This window comes from Prionailurus bengalensis, chromosome E4 (genome assembly GCF_016509475.1).
Source record: "Prionailurus bengalensis isolate Pbe53 chromosome E4, Fcat_Pben_1.1_paternal_pri, whole genome shotgun sequence".
Lineage (NCBI taxonomy): Eukaryota > Metazoa > Chordata > Mammalia > Carnivora > Felidae > Prionailurus > Prionailurus bengalensis.
The window spans coordinates 62,709,076-62,730,551 of record NC_057360.1 but is presented as its reverse complement, the minus strand read 5'-3'; the positions used below and the strand labels follow the sequence as shown (position 1 = coordinate 62,730,551).

Genomic DNA, 21,476 nt, shown 5'->3' with positions numbered 1-21,476 from the left:
GAGCCCGACGTGGAGCTCGATCCCGCGACCCTGTGGTCATGACCTGGGCTGAAATCAAGAGTTGGACACTCACCAGCTGAGCCACCCAGGTGCCCCTAAAGGTCATACTTCTTGACCTGGCCCATAAGGCTTGCAAGGTGGCCCCTTATCTACCTCTTCACCCTTCGTTGCTGCCTGCCTCGTCTTTCCTGGGGTCACGCTTTTCTTCTGTTGCTCGTGGCCTCCATATTCCCCCTAGTCCAGGGCCTTTGGCTATGACAGTGACCTTTGCCTGAAACTTTTCCTCCCTTCTTGCCCTACTTAGCTTCTATTTATGTTTTACATTTTAAATGTTACTCCTCAGAGAAGCCTTCCTTGTCTTTTATGACGAGGTCACATCTCCCTGTTGTAAGCTCATTTACTTTGTGAAAATCTTCAGTTACAAATTTGTGTAGATTTGCATGATTCTTTGCTATGCACCTCCTGATAACTCTGAGCTGAGTAATACTGATCCCATATTACAGATGAAGAAACTGGGGCAGGTGATTTGCCTGAGATCATGCAGCTAGCAGGTGACCGAGCCGGGAGTTGGCCCCAGATCTCTGTGACTCCATATTTATTAGTGTTAGGTTCAGCTCTGAAGAACAGAAAAACCTAAAATAACTTAAGTCCATGTAAGTTAGAAGTTTTTCTTCCTTATATAAATAATGTCCCAAGGTAGGTTGGTATATGTCATGGTGTTAGAGACCTTGGCTCCTGTTGAGTGTTGCTCTACCTAGTATGACCTTGACCTTGTGATCCAACATGACTTTGAGTCCAGGGCGGGGGCAAAGAAGACAAATGCCAACGGTTACTTCAGGAAGGATTCCTATAGCTGCCATAGGGCACTCGTGTTTATGTCCCATTGGCTCACTGCAAGGGAGGCTGGGAAATAAAGTCATTGCTGTGGTAGCTAAAACTTGGAGTTTCTTACTGTAGATGGAGAATCAGTCTCAGTATAGATTCTGAAACCCAGGTTCTTGATCCCTTGGCTGTAAGTGCCTGGCCTCGAGGATCTCCATTTTTATTTGGGAAGCAAAATATTAAACAAGGGAAGAGTTAACAGCAAAAGAGGAATACTGGTGAAAGAATACCAGTAATAGAATGTCACCAAACATGTGGGATGGGCACAGAAATACCACATGAGTTTTGGTGGTACCCAGGAAGGTTTCGGGTGTTCTGTGGGCTTGGCAGTCCGTAACCATGAATTGCCTGGTAAGAAAATTACTCCCTTGTAAATTCCTTTTTAATCTTTCTGACGATATCGACACTTGGTAGTAACTGATCTTTACCAGCACTCTAACACTGATTATAGGAAAATTACTTCTAAAATTTATTTTATGAGAGAGAGGAAGTTCATGGAGGAAAGGGGCGGAGGGAGAGAGGGAATCTCAAGCAGGCTCCACGCTCATGGCAAAGTCCAATGCGGCGCTCAGTCCCACGACCCTGGGGTCATGACCTGAGCCCGAATCAAGAGTTGGATGCCCAACCGACTTAGCCACCCAGGCGCTCCTGCTTTTGAATCTCGTTGTTGTCAGTGAGGACTTTGTTTGCCTTCTGATTCTTGGCATTTCCTCACTACTGAGTCTTAAACATATGGTTCCTTTTGTTAAAGTCCTTGACTAAATGGCTGTCTTCACGTTCTGGAATAATTCTGCATTGCCACTCTTGAATGCTGGGTTTCTAACTAATCCTGACAGAAGAACCTATTAACTGTTAAAGTATGTGACCAGGAGGCTTTGAATTCTGATCTTTGTCCTTTTCTTCCTAGAGGACACGTATTTAAGTAGTAAGCCGTGGAATGTTAGGCCACGATGTGACACGCGCCTTCCTGTAGTTGTTGGTGGCGAAGTGGCTTGTTACAAAGGCACGTGGGGGACTCAAACCCTTTTTATAGTTTCTGGAGAGAGTGCTGTTGATACATTATAATACCAGGTCCTGTGCATGAGAGTGTCTCTCTTCTGTGGTGTAATATGGTGGAGGGGGTCCATCTGGTTCTCGTCTGACTTTTGTGGCGGTGATCAGAAAAATACAGGCAGGTCATAATGACATGGAGTGAGTAATTACTGGGATTTTTGGCACAAAGAAAGAACTGTGTGTGGTAGGCCTACCAGATGGGTCCAAAAGCTGTATCTGGGGGCGCCTGGGTGGCTCAGTTGGTTAAGCGTCCAACTTCGGCTCAGATCATGATCTCACGGTTCGTGGGTTCGAGCCCCGCATTGGGCTCTGTGCTGACAGCTTGGAGCCTGGAGCCTGCTTTGGATTCTGTGTCTCCCTCTCTCTCTGCCCCTTCCCCACGTGTTTGCGTGTGTGTGTGTGTGTGTGTGTGTCTGTGTGTGTCTGTGTGTGTCTGTGTGTGTGCGTGCACGCTCACAATAACAGAAAAAAAATTTTTAAAAACCTGTATCTGCCCCGTTAAGGTAACAGTCCTTCCAGACTAATATTTGAAGAGAGGAGAGGCTGCTTCTGTTAGAGTTTTAGCATCACTAAAATTGGTGCAGAGAATCCTATAGAATTTTCTCGGGTTTAAGGAATAGCCAGTGAAATCTGGTAGATTGATTGTATGTATTTATCTCCCTTCTCTCTGAAGCCTTACTGAAATGACCATTTCCTCTCCTGTTCTTGGTCTTCTTAATAAAAAGATTTCAATGACTTTTTAAAAGATGGAATTCGTGGAGCGCCTGGGTGACTCAGTCGGTTAAGCATCTGACTTCAGCTCAGGTCATGATCTCACAGTTCGTGAGTCCCAGCCCTACGTCAGGCTCTCCGCTGACCATGCGGAGCCTGCTTGGGATTCTCTCTCTCACCCTCTCTCTCTGCCCCTCCGTGGCTCTCTCTGTCTCTCAAAAATAAATAAATAAACTTAAAAAAAAAAGATGGAATTCGTGGGTGTGTTGATGGCATTGATTGAACAGAGGCAGCTTCAGGTGACAGGTAAGTTCACTGATGTGGGAAAACCCCGGATAGGCTCAAGATGTGGAGGTACCATTTGTTGCAAAAGCCTGGTAAAGTACCCCAAGTTTTAAAAGTTTGTAAGTAGAGGGGCACGTGGATGGCTCAGTCGGTTAAGCATCCAACTTCGGCTCAGGTCACGATAGCTCGGTTTGTGAGTTCAAGCCCCGTGTCGGGCTCTGTGCTTGACAGCTCAGAGCCTGGAACCTGCTTGGGATTCTCTGTCTCCCTCTCTCTCTGTGCCTCCCTTGTTCATACTCTGTCTGTGTCTCTCTCGAAAATAAATACATGTTAAAAAAAATTTTTTTTTTAAGTTTGTAAGTAGAAGTCTTCATATTTAACTGGTGGGGCTCTAGAGCTCCCCCTCCTGTTTCTGGAATATTGATGGTAAGATTTTTCTCTGGAGAAACTGAAAGGTCCCAGAGAAGAGATCTTTAGGCCTTGACATTTGGTTTCAGCAGCTAGAAGGTCACTTTGCATCCTGGTCAGTGTGCAGCGAAGCTCGAAGCTCGTTGGTCTGTGAGGCCTTCCTGGCAATTAGCCCCACCCCCACACAGAGCACTTCCTGCCAGCTTTTGACTTCCTCCTCCTTAAATAAGGGTGGGCAGCTCCAAATCATGAGATGTTGGAAGAAACTGTCCAGTATACTGGAGACCAAAATAAAGGGAAGGAGGAAGCTGAAGAAAACAGAGGTGGTGGAGACGAGAAGGAAACCTGAAAAATAACCACACTCACCCCTAGAATTAAGACACTGCATCCTAATCAGAGAATGCTCCAGAATTAAAACTGACAAAGGAAAAGTAGAAAGTTGGAAAGTTTCCAAAACAAACAAACAAACAAAAAGACAGCCCAACATTAGAATAGAAATAGAGAAAAGATTAATTTTCTGATTTGCTACTCCAGGAAGGTCAACATCTGATGAGTTCTGAAACAGAAAAAATAGGAGATTGGCGAGGAAGCAGCACAAAAATTTGCCAACTGATAGATTTCAGTTTCCAGATTGAAACCGAGTACGCCAGACAGACCTAGGTAAACCAGGGCACCTCCGGGATCCATTCTGGGTCCAAATGTAGCTACGCGACAGGGCTGCCCATTGGCTGTCTCTTTTGACCTTGGAAGGGACCACAGTCTGTCACCAGGGAGGACTCCTGCTCTGTCATTTAAGCCCATTGAGTCTGGGACTAGCCAGTTACTTTGCGGCCAGTTTCTGAGGGTAAAATACCCCTTTACAGTTCCTTGGTTCTCTTATTCAGTATCAAATATAATGTCCTTGTTTTAAAATCGGATTTCCTTTTATCTTTGTAGTGGCCGGAGGGGGGGGGATGGAAAGATACAGAGATATGAAATGAGGGACCTTTTTTTTACACCTTTTTGAGAAGTAATTTGAAACATTTTAAGAAAGAGACAATGGCTGATATTTTGGGAATGGGGATGGATAAACACATTCAAGCTTTAAAAAAAAAAAATCAGTGTTCATTTTTGAGCAGTGATCCGAATGTAATTGGTTACAACTGAGTATCATCCTGATCGGAAAAGGGATAAGGGGAAAATCAAAGGAGCTCGGCTCGTTTTAGCCTGAAGAAAAATAGTTCTCTTTTTTGGCACAATTATTCGAAGCCAAAAAATTGTGAAGACAACATATTATTTTGGAACTTAGTCCTAGAAGAGCCTTTGATTTGGACTCAGAATGTAGTGATTGCTATGAAGGAAGGTGGCCATTAGAGGTAGTTTTATTTTTTTAAAAAAAAATTTTTTTTTCAACGTTTATTTATTTTTGGGACAGAGAGAGAGCATGAATGGGGGAGGGGCAGAGAGAGAGGGAGACACAGAATCAGAAACAGGCTCCAGGCTCTGAGCCATCAGCCCAGAGCCCGACGCGGGGCTCGAACTCACGGACCGCGAGATCGTGACCTGGCTGAAGTCGGACGCTTAACCGACTGCGCCACCCAGGCGCCCCTAGAGGTAGTTTTCTAAGGGGATCCGTGGCTACTGTTCTTTTTTCTTTTTCAATTTTCTTTTGAAAGAGTAGGAAGGAGCCCAATTTACCTGCGGTCCAGCCAGTAGCCTGATGTCCTAAAAGTTGTTAAGCTCGTAGGCAGAGAGAAGTAGGTCAAGTGGGCCAAGTCTGTGCTTCTTAAACTGAAGTAACTTTTCCAAGTGTAAGTTGGGCTCAGAGTCCAAGGGTCATAAACCTACGGTTCTGAGATTTGATCATGCTGTGACTCTCCTCTTGATAGCCATTAGAGTAACCAAATATTTAAAAAGGAAAAATAAACGGAAGGAGAACTTGGCTGTATCTGGAAGACTGCCTTCCTCCAGAATTATAAATGGCAGCCAGCCAAGAGCCTGCCCCCTGGAGCATTCCTCCCGCCCGGGATCTGTCTGCCTGTAGGTGTGGGTAGTATTTACAAGCCTGGTGGGGTAGTTACTTGTACACTTTCTCACCTTGCTGGGACAGGTAGCCTCTTTGGAGCTCTCCTTACTTCCTCCCCTGCCCTCATATTCTCAGTGCTGCAGCCAGAGTGATCTTTCTACATTTGTCAGATCCGGTCCATGTATTTGCTGGAATATTCTATAATAGATACTACATGGATATAAGGCTGAACCTATATAGCACCTGCCTTCAAAGAACTTAGTCTGGTTGAGAAGACGAGAAAGAACCTGTTCAAATTAGAGTGTTAGATGCATTTTATATATAGCATTGTTATAAAACCAGCCCCCTGTGTGCTAATTGCCACAGCAGTGTGGAAGATGTTCCTTCAGGTTACGGTAGTCGGGGCAGGCTTTTATGAAGTGCTATTGGAAGGAGAACCTAAGAGAACTCTTTGGATAGACAAAGGGACCGAAGGAGTTGTAAGGTGGTAATTGTGTAAATAATGGTATAGACACGAGAAAATCCGAGTATCTTCAGAACAGACAATGAACAGACCACAGTGTATTGGAAGTGTTGCAACATAGGACTTAACGTAGGTCCGCGACTTTCAGATTTTTCTTTTAAGAAGTCAAGACCTCGTTTGTCGAACAATATGACATGGAACCCCGCATGTTAAACACGACCACTGTGGGCTGCAGGTAGAGAGGGCTGCACGTCTCTGCCTGTGTGGTTTCTTGGGCCGAGAGAGGGACCTTTGAGGCCCTGTGACCAAACACAAGGCTGTGAAGAATCGAACTGAGACAACACATGTGTTGGGGTGGTTTGGTGGGAGAAGGGAAACCGGCCGCTTTGGGGCAGTCGGTGGAAAGGGTTGAATATCGGGTTTTGCGTTTATTTAGGCAGTGGGTCGTTATGGAAAGGTTTTGGTTAGAACCTATTTACACATAGCATTTCGGGAGGATTAGGACGGTGGCAGGGTGCAGATTCTGTGGCCCCCCTCTCCCCTGAATAAGGGGAGAAACAAAGAATCATCCTGTTATTCCTGAAATAAGGGGGGAAACCGAGAAGAGGTAGGAGGCCAAGCTGGTGAGCGCTGGTCAAGGTTAAATGGTCTAACACGTAGGAAAGTACTCTTTGACTCCGAGCTGTTATGAAAGACGCCAGCACGCGAGTTAGGACGAATCATCTCTCAGCAGTAATGATGCTGCGGCGGAGTCGGGGAGGGGAGGCGGCCTCTGAATTGGAGAGTGGTTCAGCCTTGCATGCCCGCCAGTTCCAGGGGCACGAGCTTAGCATTCAGATCAGTGACAAGGACAAGCAGGCCGCTCGCTACTTTCCTCCCACACCGAGGACCTCCTTGGTTCCCTCTAAGAACCCGCTTGCGGCCGGCGTGGAGAGCAGGAAGACACATGGCTGTCTGAAGCTGGGGACGCTGCCGCCTCGTAGATCTCCTGTGTCCCCGGAGGGCTCTGTGCACGGAGAGGCACAGAGGATGGCCCGAGGAGGAGAGACAGACTCAGGGAGGTGGCATGGGGAACAGAGGAGGGTGCCAGGAAAGCCCCACAGGCTGGGTTTCCCCCCTCCTCTCCACCTGCTGATGGCCACACGACTTCCCCAGTGCTCCCCTGTGAGCCTTCCCTCCTCTGGCTGTCTCTCGTGCCTTCGTTGGTTAGCTTACCCTTTTGTCTGATCCCACGTGTGCCAGCCTTTGCTGGGTGTGGGTTCGGTGACCAGGGGATGTCCAGGAACCAGCAAGGTTTGTGTCACCCTGTGGCAGACTCATGCCCGGGAAATGAGGCTGAAAAACAGTTTCTGCCCGTTGGAACTGGGCCCTGAGTGCCAGGGCCTGCCGAGACACGTCCAGTCTTGACTACGGTTCACGAAGGGAATGGTTATCCCCCCTGCCCAGGCAGAAGTAGTGGCCTCCCGAAGGGGCCCAGTTATCAGACAGAGTTGACCAGGCTCAGGCGCATAGCAGCGCGGTGACCTTCAGGGTATCCGCCGCCCCAGCCCCGTGATCCAGCCGGTGCCTGGATGGGATGGGTGCAGGCAGCCAGGACTCCCGTGCGGGACAGTCTTCCCGCGTCTCCTCAGGCCAGAGAGAGGGAGACAGAGAATCCCAAGCAGGCTCCGTGCTGTCAGCACAGAGCCCAACGCTGGCTCGAACTCACAAACTGTAGATCACGACCTGAGCCGAAATCCAGAGTCGGATGCTTAACTGGCTGTGCCACCCAGGCGCCCCTAAAATTTCATTTCTTTTAAAAATTAACAGCGTAGGGGCGCCTGGGTGGCGCAGTTGGTTAAGCGTCCGACTTCAGCCAGGTCACGATCTCGCGGTCCGGGAGTTCGAGCCCCGCGTCGGGCTCTGGGCTGATGGCTCGGAGCCTGGAGCCTGTTTCCGATTCTGTGTCTCCCTCTCTCTCTGCCCCTCCCCCGTTCATGCTCTGTCTCTCTCTGTCCCCAAAATAAATAAAAACGTTAAAAAAAAAAATTAAAAAAAAATTAACAGCGTAAAATCGATTTTATGGTGTAGTTTTATGAATTTAAGGGACTCCGTTGGTTAAGTGCCCGACTCTTGGTTTTGGCTCAGGTCGCGATCTCACGGTTGGTGAGTGAGCCCCGCATCAGGCTTCAAGCTGACAGTGTGGAGCCTGCGTGGGATTCTCTCTCTGCCTCTCTCTCTGCCCCTCCCCCACTCACTCTCTCTGTCTCTCAAAGTAAATACATAAAAACATAACTTTTCTTTTTTTTTTTTTTTAATATTTTTTAAATTTAACTACCAGTCAGTAGGGATGCCTGGGTGGCTCAGTCGGTTAAGCGTCTGACTTTGGCTCAAGTCATGATCTCAGTGAGTTCGAGCCCCGCGACAGGCTCTGTTTTGACAGCTCAGAGCCTGCTTCGGGTTCTGTGTCTCCCTCTCTCTCTGCCCCTTCCCCACTCGCACTCTGTCTCTGTCTGTGTCAAAAATATTTAAAAATTTAAATCCCAGTCAGTAAACAGTGAATACTGGTTTCATGTGGACGATGCAGTGATTCAGCACTTCCCTACATCGCCCTGTGCTCATCACAAGTGCCCTCCTTTACCCCCATCACCTGTTTCACCCATCCCCCCACTTGCCCCCCACTCTGGCCACCATCAATTTGTTCTCCATAGTTAAGAGTCTGTTTCTTGGTTTGCCTCCCTCCTTCTCCGCCCCCACCTTTGCTCATTTGTTTCTTAAATTCCACATATGAAGTCATGTGGTGTTTTTCTCTGACTTACTTCACTTAGCATAATACTCTCTAGGTCTATCCATGTTGTTGCAAATGGCAAGACGGCGTTCTTTTTCATGGCTGAGTAATGTTCCACTGTGTATATGTACCGCATCTTCTTTATCCATTCATCTGTGGACACTGGGGCTGTTTCCATAATTTGGCTGTTGTATATAATGCTGCTGTAAACATCGAGGTGCACGTATCCCTTTGAATTAGTAGTTTTGTATCCTTTGGGTAAATACCTAGTAGTGAGTTGCTGGGTCAGAGGGTAGCTCTATTTCTAACTTTTGGAGGAACCTCCACACTGTTTTCCTGAGCGGCTACACCAGTTTGCGTGTGGTTTTGGTTTTTTTTTTTTTTATAACGAGACCCGTCACACTTGAACCATATATCTTCCTTACGGTTTTTTGAGTGGTATTCCATTCTACAGATGTACCGCCATTTATTTACCTCTTGGAAGGATATTTGGGTTGTTTCTAATTTTGGTGATTATAAATAGAGCTGCTAACATTTTACACACAAGTTTTTGTGGGAACATAAGTTTTGATTTCTCTAGGGTAAATACCTAGTTGAGGTATTTCTGGCCGGAGGGTAAGTGTATGTTTAACTTTACGAGAAACTGCAGAACCGTTTTCCAGAACGGGGGTGTTAGTTCACATTTCCATCAAGAGCATACAAGAGGCCCAGCTGTGTCCCATCCTTGCTAGTGCTTGATGGTAGTATTTTTTTTTTTACTTGATCTAGTATAATTAGCATGTAGTGGGATCTCCTCGTGGTTTTCATATGCTTTTCCCTAACGGCTAATGATGTTGAACATCGTATCATGGGGAAGCCATTATTCCTGCCTTGGGGGAATGCGCTATTGTCTTAGGGAGCCGGAATGAGGTATGGACATGTCTTACTACCCCCTGAGACTCCAGATGCAGACCTCAGAAGTTCTAGTGGGCACAAATAATTTGTATCCTAGTTTCTGAGGTGGGAGTGACCGCAGTTATGGGTCAGCAACACTGAACCTACCTCTAAACCTTGACTTCTTTTCATCTGCTTCTTTTCCTTCCTTATGTCCTCTGATGAAGTTCCGTTTGTCTTTTGCCCAATTTCGACTTGGAATTTTTTAAAATGAGGTGTTTAAAAACAATTTTTTAAATTTATTCATTTATTTTGAGAGAGACAGAGACAGAGTGGGGGGGGGACAGAGAGAGAATTGCAAGCAGGCTCTGTCCTGGGAGTACAGAGCCCAATGCGGGGGCTTGAACCCATGAAACTGTGAGATCATGACCTGAGCCGAAACCAAGAGTCGGTTGCTTAACTGACTGAGCCACTCAGGCACGCCTTTTAATAATGCGTTTTGAGTGTTCTTTATATATTCTGGATGTGTCTCTTGTGAGATGTGTAATTCCCAAATATTTTCTCCCAGTCTGTAGCTTTCTTTTTATTCGCTTCAGGCTGGCTTCCATAGAACAAGTTTTAAATTTTGATGAAGTCCAGTTTCTCAAACTTTTTTCTTTGCTGGATCATGTTTTTGGTGTCATCCCTGAGAATTCTGTATAACCCCAAGTTGTGAAGATTTTTCTCCTATGATTTTCCGCTGAAAGTTTTCTAGTTTTACATTTATTTAAACCTGTGGCCCAGGGGCACCTGGGTGGCTCAGTCGGTTAAGCGGCTGACTTTGGCTCAGGTCACGATCTCACAGTTCGTGAGTTCGCGCCCTGTGTCCGGGGCTCTGTGCTGACAGCTCAGAGCCTGGAGCCTGCTTCAGATTCTGTGTCTCCCTCTCTCTCTGCCCCTCCCCTGCTCATGCTCTGTCTCTCCCTTTACAGGAAAATTTTGCCAACCTCTGGAGTTAAGGCTGGTGGTGGGAGTGAGTCTTGGGGTCACTTTGCTGTGGTTATCATGGAGTCCTGTAGAAAACAAAGGATAGCATAAAGCATAAACCATCTTGCCATCTTTCGACTCACCGTCATCTTGTCATAGGAATTTGGAGGAAGTAAAGTCTGGCACAGCCTTGGAATAGTAACCTGTTGGTAATGGGCTGGAAGGAGCAACGAAATGGGGATGGTGTGATGCATCTGAGTCCGCTCTGGTGATGGGATGGCCAGCATTTACCCCTTAGCCCTCCTTTCCTCTTGGTTGCTCTGGGTCTGCTACATCTTACTCCAGTACCTTAGAATCACCTGGGGAGCTTTTAAAAAGTCCCAGTGTTCAGGCTACACACCAGGCCAATGAAGTCAGAATTTCTGGGGGTGGGATCCAGATACCAGTATTTTTTCAGAGTCCTGAGTGGTCCCATTGCACAGGCAAGGTTGAGAACCTTTCTTGCCCTTTGCAGTCCCTTGGACCCCGAGGAATTATTGCCACCAGCTGACAGCGGGAAATTATTATGCTTGGAAACCAGTCAATAACTCTTCAGAGGGTCCCCTTCTGGGAACTTGTGCTCTGGATACTGTTTTTATCATTTTTATCATATTGGAGTTTGATTTTTGGCCATCAAAGGTGGCTGTTTATGAGAAATGTCCTGTCTCAACTTCCATTCAGCCTGGAATAATTGACATTACCATTGGTAGGAATCCTAGACTATTGGCATTAAACACATACACATAACCTTGGAGATCATTGGTTCAGACAGTTAACGTTTCCAAATACCTTTCGGATTCACGTACTCCGTGACTAATACCAGGACTCTTGCTCCTCCGAGTGTGGTCCCGGGACCAGTAGTGTCAATATCACCTGGAATCTGGTTAGAAACGCGGCCACGTCCCACCCCCACCTCCCCAGGCTGTAACTTAGGAAGATCCCCGCGTGAATCATATGGACGTTCAGGTCTGAGAAGCACTGCTTTAGAGAAGCATATAAGTGGAAGCTTCTGAGAGTAGATTTCAGACTCATTGTGAGGACCTGCTTTTTAAACACAACGGCCAGATAGCCTCTTAGCTGGATGATCACTCGACAGAGACAAGGCGATTACTCCAAGAACCCTCCCCAACTCCTCCTTCTCAAGTAGTGTCTTCAGTTTTCCCAAGAATGACCCTTTCGTTCATGCCTTTCATTATATTGTGAACATTCATTGCAATCATGTGTTCTGCTTCCTGTGGCTTTTCCATTGTTTCCCCCCCTTACACCTGGAAACTTACGACCCTGGTGGACGAGCGCAAACACGGGTCTCTCACATCTCCTTGCCGCCGCATTGTGCTGATAGGTCTAAGCTTAGGAAGGAGAGTTCCGGAATAAAGGCTTTGTAGAGCCAAGAAGGGGAGCGCCAATGAATGGCTCCACGACCTGCAAATTCCCTGCTGGTTCCTGTGCCCTGGTTCTCCAGTACAAGGCACCTCCTTGAACACCTAAAACATCTTTTGTGCTCACCTGTGCTGTCATCGTTGAAAGCATTGCTCTTTTTTCCAGGCAGGGGATTGACCACGTATTCATCTTGCTTCTCCGTGTGTGCAGGGATGTCATCTGCGTATTTTCTTCATTCTTACAACCCAGGGCTAGATACATGCTCCTGGCCTTCCTCGGGGTTCTCATTTCTACTCTGTGTCCTTTTGGAATCCTCAGTGCTGGTGCTAAGGTCATGTCCAGCCTCTGCCCCTCTGCTTTTCACTCTTCAAAACCCTAAAGAATGTAACACACACCCCCCCTGACTTTCTGTGCCAAATTCTAATAATTTGCTCTCCAGTTGAGAACCCTCCCTGTCTGTCGCATGCTTTCTCCTTTCCATTCTCTTCCCTTGCTTCTGGGCTGGGCCTGGGCCCATCCATGAACGCCTGCTACACGGGCTGTGAAGGCTTGACTGCATAGCGTTCGCACTGAGAACTGGGCAGGTTCGTAGACATCATCTAACCCAATATTCTCATTTCACAGAAGGGAAGGGTGCTTCCCAGAGCGTGTAAGTATTTTGCCCAAAGTCCAGGCAGGTGGTGCCCCAGTTACGTGGTTTTGCCCACAGCTCAGAGTGCACGTGTGGCTTCTGCAGGAGACCTGATAACCCTCGACGTGAACGGTTTCATTTAATTTTACAAGGTGGGTATGGGATGTGCATGATGGAAGGCGGGGGCCCACGGAGGTCACGACACATCATCAATTGCCTTCTTTTAAAGGTATCTTAGAAACCTAGAAGGATTCATTATTGTCTCATAACCGTTGTGGTCTGAGGAAGAAAACCCTAAATCCTCGATTCATGGCTCTACTAAATACCAGCAGACTTTTATTCCTTCTGTGTGTGTGTGTGTGTGTGTGTGTGTGTGTGTGTGTGTGTGTAGGTACGGATTATACTGTTGGAGCATTTTTTTTTTCTTCCTCTGAAAGGCTGTGTTAACGTTCCTGTCTTCCTGCTTACACGGGACACAAACATTTAGAGGAGCCTCCGGGTTAGATATTCGCGGGCAGGACAGAACTGGTCATCATCGGCCATAGTAGGGCTTGCTCTATATTTATTTGTGCCTCTTCACCCATCTCTGCCTCCGTGTTTACTTACAAAGGTTCTGATACGTATTTGCAACGTGCTGGGAGAGCTAGCAGAGGGAAAAGCAACCCGAATGCGGTAGATTATTATTAGTCGTGGTATTTATCTTGCTCCATAAATCACCCCTTCGGGCCCCTTAATCATTTGGGTTGTTGTTCAGCTCCCCGTGACCTGTCAGCGTGCTCCCAGTAGGAAAAAGTGATGGCTGTATTCCAGGGCCTGTCTGTCTCCTCTCTGCGGGGACCAGCCTCCATTCAGAGGCTCCCCTGTGTACACAGCCCACAATTGCCCACACTCGAGGCCGCCTCTGTCTGCCGTCCGAGGGCCCATTTGATTTGCCTGCTGCTATCGTGACAGTCTCTTGACACTGAAAATGCCTCCCTCCCCCAGAACATCTGTGTTTGGATGAACCTCCCTCCCCTTCCTCAATGTTGCAAACAGCAAGAACTTGGATATTTCCTGCCCCAAAGCCCTCCCTACGTTCAGAGGGCCCCTCTGCCATGTTTTTGTGACCTCATTGGCATTCTGTGACCTTCCCAGGTCACTGTGTCCCTGGGTGTGGAACAGGGTAGAGGAAGCAACAAAGGAAATGAGAGCAGCCGGTGCGAATGGTGTGGGAAAGAATTGGGGGAGCGGGGCATTGCAGGCTTTCCATTGAGCAGCCTGAGAATATTCCAGATTCTGTGAAGTCAATTTCCTTTCCTTTCTTTTTTTTTTTTTAAGTTTATTTTAAGAGAGAGACGCAGAGTGAGAATCCCAAGCAGGCTCTGCACCATCAGCACAGAGCCCAGCGTGGGGCTTGAACTCATGGAACTGGGAGATCATGACCTGAGCTGAAACCAAGAGTCAGACGCTTCACCCACTGAGCCACCCAGGCGCCCCTGTGAAGTTAATTTCTTTTTCTGTCTGTTATAAGATGGGTTACCTGTACATCAAAGAACTTGTTACAGGGAATATTGAATAAATGGGGGAATAAACGAATAACTTCATTTCCTAGAGCCAGGATGCCAGGACAGCGAAAAGAACAGATGTTGGCAACATCAGGAGCACAGGGCAGGAGTCAGAGATGTGGCTACCGGACTCGGGTTTTCTGCTCGTGAACCTAAACAACTTTTTCTTTTTTCTTTCCTTTTTTTTTTTTTTCCCTCCATCTTTGGGCAGTAGCTTTTTCATGAGATGGTTTGGTCAACAGTTGTGGTCCCAACCATTTCGAACACAAGTATTCGCCTAAAATTTTGTTAATGACGTATTTCAGAGCTACAAAATGCATAAAACACAGTGTATGAACATCTGATATCTACCACACATCAGTATTCTCTCCCAACATAATGGTGGTAATTTTAGGTGCCTTTGATTTAGAAAACGGGTGACCATAAGCAGTCGTGGTGCTGTTATAAGAATCTGTATTTTAATTGCGAATGACAGTATCCACACTTTAAGGGTGCCAGAGTGGCTCAGTCGGTTAAGCGTCCGACTTTGGCTCAGGTCATGATCTCATGGTTTGTGAGTTCAAGTCCCACGTCAGGCTCTCTGCTGGCAGCATGGAGCCTGCTTTGAATCCTCTGCCCACCCCCTCTCTCTGACCCTCCCCTGCTCACACTTGATCTCTCTCAAAAATAAACAAACGTTTAAAAAAAAAAAAAGTAGTATCCACACTTTAAAAAAACAGTACACAGATGATCAAGACACATTGATTTCATCTAAGGCAATTCTAGATGCAAATGAAAATATGAAGGAGTTAATTGTAATGTGGTTTGGGGACCCAGAGTGGTGTTTCTGAGCAATGCAATTTGTATTACCGCCTAGATCCAAATAATGCCAACTTCTGGCCCAACCAGTCTGAACATCTCTGAGGGCTGGGTCTGGAATTTTGCCTTTAAAAAACAAAAACAAAACAAAACAAAAAACCAAAAAAACAGGTGTGCCAGATGGGATTTAAAACTTGAGTTTTTGATCGCCTGATCTACAGAGGTGGGTAAATACTTAAATTCTACATTTATGATAAAACGGCAATGAATATTCCTTTCTTAAATAGTAGCTCCTCTGGTTTCTTTTTGGTATTTTGCAAGTTATAGAGATTTTATTTACACCCCAACTTTCAGTGATAGGTCTATTACGCTGGACTTGAGGTTGATAATTAGGAACTAAATGTCTCCACCTAGTGTTTGCCAGAAACCGCACAGATATTCCAGAATTTGGGTTTAGTACAGACTTTGGTCTTTGTCTTGCTCACGTTTCTGTGATTTCATATGAACGAGCACTACAAATCACCGAGTTACACAGCAGTGTCGGGGGCGGTCATGGCTCTTGGGCATCCCGTCCCCCGGATTCTGGCCCCACAGGCACAGGAGCTCTTACTTAGGGAAGCAGCAGGGGAGCCCAGAAGACAGCTTCATCTGCGGGATCCTTCCCCCATGTGTGACCTCTGTGCCATCAGATGACTGGGAACAGCCCTGACCAGTAATGGAAGCTAAATTATTTTATTAAACCAAGTATGGATCAAACAAAAAATTAAGATGCCTCGTGTGCTGTGGGGTACGGAAGAATTACGGAAGTCAGATCTTAAAGTCCTTCTGCCCCTAGAGTGGAATCTGTGGTTTTAATCACTTCCGTTGTTGATTAATTAACTTCTGGAATATTTATTTTACCCTTGCGGCCAGTGTCCTGTTTTCCCAGGGTCTGTGAATAAATACTGTCCACTGAGTTCGTTAATGTATTTGACACTCATCGATCACCCTCTTGTGTCCCGGTGCTGTTTCCCGGGACACAAATATATCCTATTTCTTGCTCCCGGGGAGGGCATGGCCTAGCGGGGAAGCGCACAGCCAGTCGGTGGCCGGTGATTATAGAGGCTGTAATGACCACACCGATGGCCCTGCTCGGTGGGAGCACATGGGACGTGGGCCTACGAGCCTTCGCTGTGGAGAAAATAATTCAAGGATAAGCAGGAGCTCCCCAAGCAGATGGTGGGGGGAGGGCATCCCAGGCACAGGCAGTAGCAAACACAACTGCACGGAACTGTGGGAGATTAGGGCATGTTTAACCTGCTTGTGGGAGAGGGCCAGAAATAACGTGCAGGCAGAAGTAAAGTGGACTTGCCATGAGGAGAAATGTATTTTTGTACAGTGTTTACAGATCTTTATCTTTTTATTGTGGTAAAATAGAACCTCTTCCATTTCCACTGTTCTTAAAACAGCTTGAGGACGTTCACAGACAACACTCACATTGTTGTGTAACCATCACTGGCACCTCCAGATTTTCTTCAGCTTCCAGAATGGGAACTCTGTCCCCGTTAAACTCCTCCTCCTCTTCCTCCTCCTCCTCCCCGCCCCCCCCACCCCCCGACAAACATTTGACCGCCCTTAGGTACCTCGTGTACAAGCGGGACCGTGCGATACTTGTTCCTTTGTGCCAGCTTACGTCACTGAGCGTAACGCCTTCAAGCTTCATGTTGTAGCGTGTTTTATCTGTTCGTCCGTCGATGGACACTTGGGTTAACTTCCACCTCTTGGCTGTCGTCCGTCATGCTGCCTATGGGTATGGGTGTCCTCCAATTCTGTATCTTACCACCTCAGTAGTAATTGGTGGGTAAGCGCAAAGGGGCTTCCTACAAACCCCCCTTTGGTTGAGGTGCTTACAGTCTCGTAGAGATGGGTTCTTACTCATGAAACCAAGACCGGCGGAATATGCTTACGATGCCCGATCCGATGGCGCTACCAGAGCTCACTCTTCAATTCCCCGCGATCGTTCGCAGGAAGCAGAGCAGACTCATTCTAGAAAGGCAGTGACCACAGCCCAGTGTAAGCCAAGGACTTGCCTGACAAGAGCATCACCATCTGCTTTTGCAAACGGAATCTCTTTTCCTGGTGGAGTTGCCCCTGGGCACCTTGACTCGTGACTGTAGGCATGGTGGGGTCAGTGAGGGTAGAGAGAGGGACAAAATGGATTTTCTGGTGACATGTGGGGCCAGCTTCTGATGTCGCTGGTGAGAGAGCACATCGCTAGGCAAACTGTGGGTAGACAAGGAGCCAAGGACCCTGTGGAAAATCCTGGGGCTCTTCAGGGAGCTAGACGTTGTCGTGGGCGTAGACTATTGTGTGTGTTGCTGGGGGAGGGGTGTGGCCCCAACCCTTCCCCTGACTCCTGAGAAAGTCCTTCTGTTACTTCTGTTTCTGCAATACGTCCTCCAGCCCAGGGCAGAGCTCGTCCCTTCACTGAGCACGCTCAGTTGCCACAGACCTCCTCCTTCCCCTTTGTGGACCCCCAGTGGCGGGGACTGAGACACACGGGGTCAGGAAGCAGTTCTGGGAGCTGGGGGGGACAGGGAAGCATCGGGGACTCAGGACATGCTCTGTTCTGTCAGCCGCCCTCAGCCTTCCAGCCACTGTGACTCCTTCGCTTGCTGAGGGCTTCCTCCTGGTTCCTGCCGGACGTGAACCCCTCCCTCTTCCCAGCTTCCCCTTCATGGGCCTCGCCGGTTGGCACAGCACACTGAGCTCTGGGGCCACTGTTCCCACACGGGGTCCCAAGGCTCTGTTTATGAACCCCTGGCACATCACCATGGCCTTTTCTAGTCAGCGGTTAGTGTTCCAGGACTTGTATTGTTTCGTTTCCTGAAAGGGCAGGTCCTAGAGAGCTTAATCTGTCCTTGCTGGGGGAGCCCTGGCTGGCAAAGCAAATCTATCAGGTCAGCCTGGCCACATGTGGGGAGAGCCAGAGCTGGCATGGGCTTTGAGGGAGGCTGGCCAGAGTCACAGAGTCACAGACGGTGGCCCTGACAGTCCTATTTGTTCCTCAGCCCCTGGCAAAGCCTGAGTGGACTGGATTCCTATCCTGCGGAACACAGATGCTTCCTCCTGAGCCTGTCTGCCCCTCGGAGGAGCACAGCCGGGGGGGGGGGATGGAGTGTTTGTCCCCTGTGAGCCCCTTCTCTCTGTTCCCTTGGTCACTCCCATGATCTCTCCTGCCTCCAGCTCCGTTTTCTCTCCTCCAGTGAGCACGATAAAACATGGTTGTCCAAGCGAAGTGCAGTTGCCGTATAAACAAACGGTTTCACGATAATAAATGTTTAAGCCTTTTCAGATACTCTGTTTCCTTCGGTGTCCGCAGTTGCTGACGGGACTGCAGTCTGAGTCCTTCCTCTTCGGTTGGAAAGGATTCGGAACATCGGACCACCGGGCAGGTGGAGTCGATGGGGAATGTGTCCGACCCGAGAGGCCCTGATAGACGGGCCTCGGGCAGCACTGGCAGCTGTAACCAGGGCTATTTCATGCCTGTCTTGCCCCTCTTTGTTTGGAAGCGCTCCAGACCGTTCCACCAGCTGTTGTACGGAGGGACACCTGCATTGCCACTGTCACTGAAATTCCTTTTTTTTTTTTTAATTTAATGTTTGTTTATTTTTGAGAGAGAGAGACAGAGCGCAAGCAAGAGAGGGGCAGAGAGAGAGAGGGAGACACCGAATCTGAAGCAGGGTCCAGGCTCCAAGCTGTCAGCACAGAACCGGATGTGGAGCTCAAACCCACGGACCGCGAGATTATGACCTGAGCCAAAGTCGGACGCTTCACTGATGGAACCGCCCAGGCGCCCCTGTGTCACTGAGATTCCACTGCAGCCATTTGGTCATGCTTTTCCATGTAGCCCCTGAGCCCGCAGACCCTGTAAGAGCCGCCTGGGAGGTCCTGCACAGCAATGGGATTCGAGGCTATTGTCCTGTTCTGAAGAGAACCTTTACTTGCATCTTCAACTCTGAAGATCAGGGTATTAAAAGGCCTGGCTCATCAAAATCACGAACTATAGAAATAATGTTTCAGACGCACAGGCAAGGTGCCGGCCAGGTGCCTCTGGCCAGCCTTGGGTGTGTATTGGGCAGGGGGGATTCTTGATTTTTCGAAACCTCCCAGGGGCGCCTGCGTGGCTCAGTCGGTTAAGCGTCCGACTTCAGCTCAGGTCACGATCTCGCAGTCTGTGAGTCCGAGCCCCGCGTCGGGCTCTGGACTGATGGCTCAGAGCCTGGAGCCTGCTTCCGATTCTGTGTCTCCCTCTCTCTCTGCCCCTCCCCCATTCATGCTCTGTCTCTTTCTGTCCCAAAAATAAATAAACGTTAAAAAAAAAAATAAATTAAAAAAAAAAAAATAAAAACCTCCCAGAGACCGTGGAGTCCATAGGGAGGCCGACTGGACAAGAAAGACATGATCAGCTACCAGATTCTTCTGGAAATAGAGGACTGCTAAGGTGGTTCAGCAGGCAGCGTGCTTTCTAAAATGAGGACTGGGAGGGGCACCTGGGTGGCTCAGTCGGTTAAGCAACCGACTTCGGCTCAAGTCATGATCCCATGGTTTGTGAGTTCGAGCCCCACGTCGGGCTTTGGTGCTGACAGCTTGGAGCCTGGAGCCTACTTTCGATTCTGTGTCTCCCTCTCTCTCTCTGCCCCTCCCCTGCTCATGCTCTCTCAAAAATAAACAAACACTGAAAACAAATTTAAATAAATGTTACAGTGCCTGGGTGGCCCAGTCGGTTGGGTGTCCAGCTTTGACTCGGGTCATGATCTTGTGGTTCGTGGGTTCGGGCCGCACGTCGGGCTCTGTGCTGATAGCTCAGAGCCTGGAGCCTGCTTCAGATTCTGTGTCTCCCTCTCTCTCTCTCTGCCCCTCCCCTGCTTGCTGTCTGTTTCTCTCTCTCTCTCTCTCTCTCTCAAAAATAAACAGTAAACAAAAATTTTTTAATAAAACTAGGGCTGGGAGAGTGACGTGGTGCCTTGCAGACGTGGACACTTAATATTTCCTGGTTTGATATTATGGCCGAAAAGCAGAATTAGAAAGCATGTGGAGCTTGTGAGTAATCTCTTGGAAGAAACCAAAGACGGTGAAACCAAAGACGGGATTGACCGATATGGGGCAGGGTTCGTCCACATCTGGTGCTTCTGGAACTCTTTGGCTCTTACCCCCCGCCTGAGTTCTTTGAAACACACCCCTCTGCACACCTTTGACTGGAGGAACAGCCCTGACCTAACGACCTGGTCCCATGGGAGGCACAGTGGGAGGCTGTGTTTACTGGAAGCCCAGGGGAGTGGAGGTAAATGCAGGTGTGGTCGGGAAACGAAGCTGCTTCACTTCACCCGGGAGGCACAGGGCCAAAGCCGGCTGACCTGCCCACACCCATGCTGGCTCTCCCACCGGGGTGGTTCCTGCCCCCTGCTGAGCACGGCCCTTGAGCAGAACGCAGCCGGGGGACCCACTGCGCGTCGCAGCCAGGCCCCGAGGCGCATGCCAGACACGCTCCAGCCTTCGCCAGCTTGCAGCCGCTGCCCCGGAGCGGGCGGGTCGTGTGGCTGAGGTCCTGTCCTGAGCCACACGCTGGTTTAACACGCTTCTCCCTGCCATCGGACATGCTTGCTCGGAAGCAGAGTCTGAGCCTGATGTTTGCTGTCTCCTGTGCGTCCGCTGATCTGGTTTGCTTTCTCTTTCGAGCCCCCTTGGTAAAAAGGACAGCTGTCGACAGGGTAGGAAGAGTGACCTCCTGAGTGGGGGGTGATGTATGTTGCTGTCACCTGGAAACTCAGATCAGCCATAAGCCAGAACCTTTGCTGACAATGTTAAGAAAAATATCGTGTTTCGGTTAGGTCGTGTCCCTGTCTATAAGAAGTAGACAGCCAGAGGGCATCAGCACTAACTGCAACAGAGTGAGGTCAGCTCAGATGTCAGTGGAAGGGACGGGATGCACACAGGGTTGGAAGCTCTAAGTGGAGTCCTTAAAATCAGAGCATGTAAAAAAATTTTTTTTAATGTTTATTTATTTTGGAGAGAGAGAGGGAGACAGATTACAAGCTGTCGGCACAGAGCCCAATGCAGGGCTCGAACCCACGGACCATGAAATCATGACCTGAGCCGAAGTCAGATGTTTGACTGAGCCATCCAGGCACCCCTAAAATCAGAGTATTTAAAGGCATTGCTAATGGAGTGGAAGGTTCTGGATTTCTTTTTCTGTTTTCTTTTTTTTAAGTTTTTTGATTCATTTTGAGAGAGAGAGACAGAGAGAGAACACCAAGCATGCTCCACATTGTCAGTGCAGAGCTCGATGCGGGGCTCAAACTCACGAACTGTGAGATAATGACCTGAGTTGGATGCTTAACAGATCGAGCCACCCAGATGGCCGAGGTTCCGGATTTCGGATGAGATTTTCAAAGTAGGTTATGTTTTCATCATGTTAGGATGGGTTAGGTTAATTTCTATCCCCACACTAATTAGAATTAATTAGGCTCTAGATGTGCAGGCGGGTAGCCGAATGCCTCACCGAGCTTGGCTGGTGGCATGATAGGGGAGGGTGTTGAGTATAAGAAGTCCCAGAGGAGAGGGGCTGTGGGTTGGAATACAGGTCTTGGCCTTGGGTCTCGTGTTATTATTAACCTGTAGCCCAGATGTTT

General features: G+C 48.3%; 1 protein-coding gene across 2 annotated transcripts in view; it reads left to right on the top strand.

The window, feature by feature from the left end:
- Positions 1-21,476, top strand: part of CE4H1orf226 (chromosome E4 C1orf226 homolog) — a 283,880-nt gene that overhangs the window by 178,276 nt on the left and 84,128 nt on the right. The gene's annotated exons all lie outside the window — the stretch shown is intronic.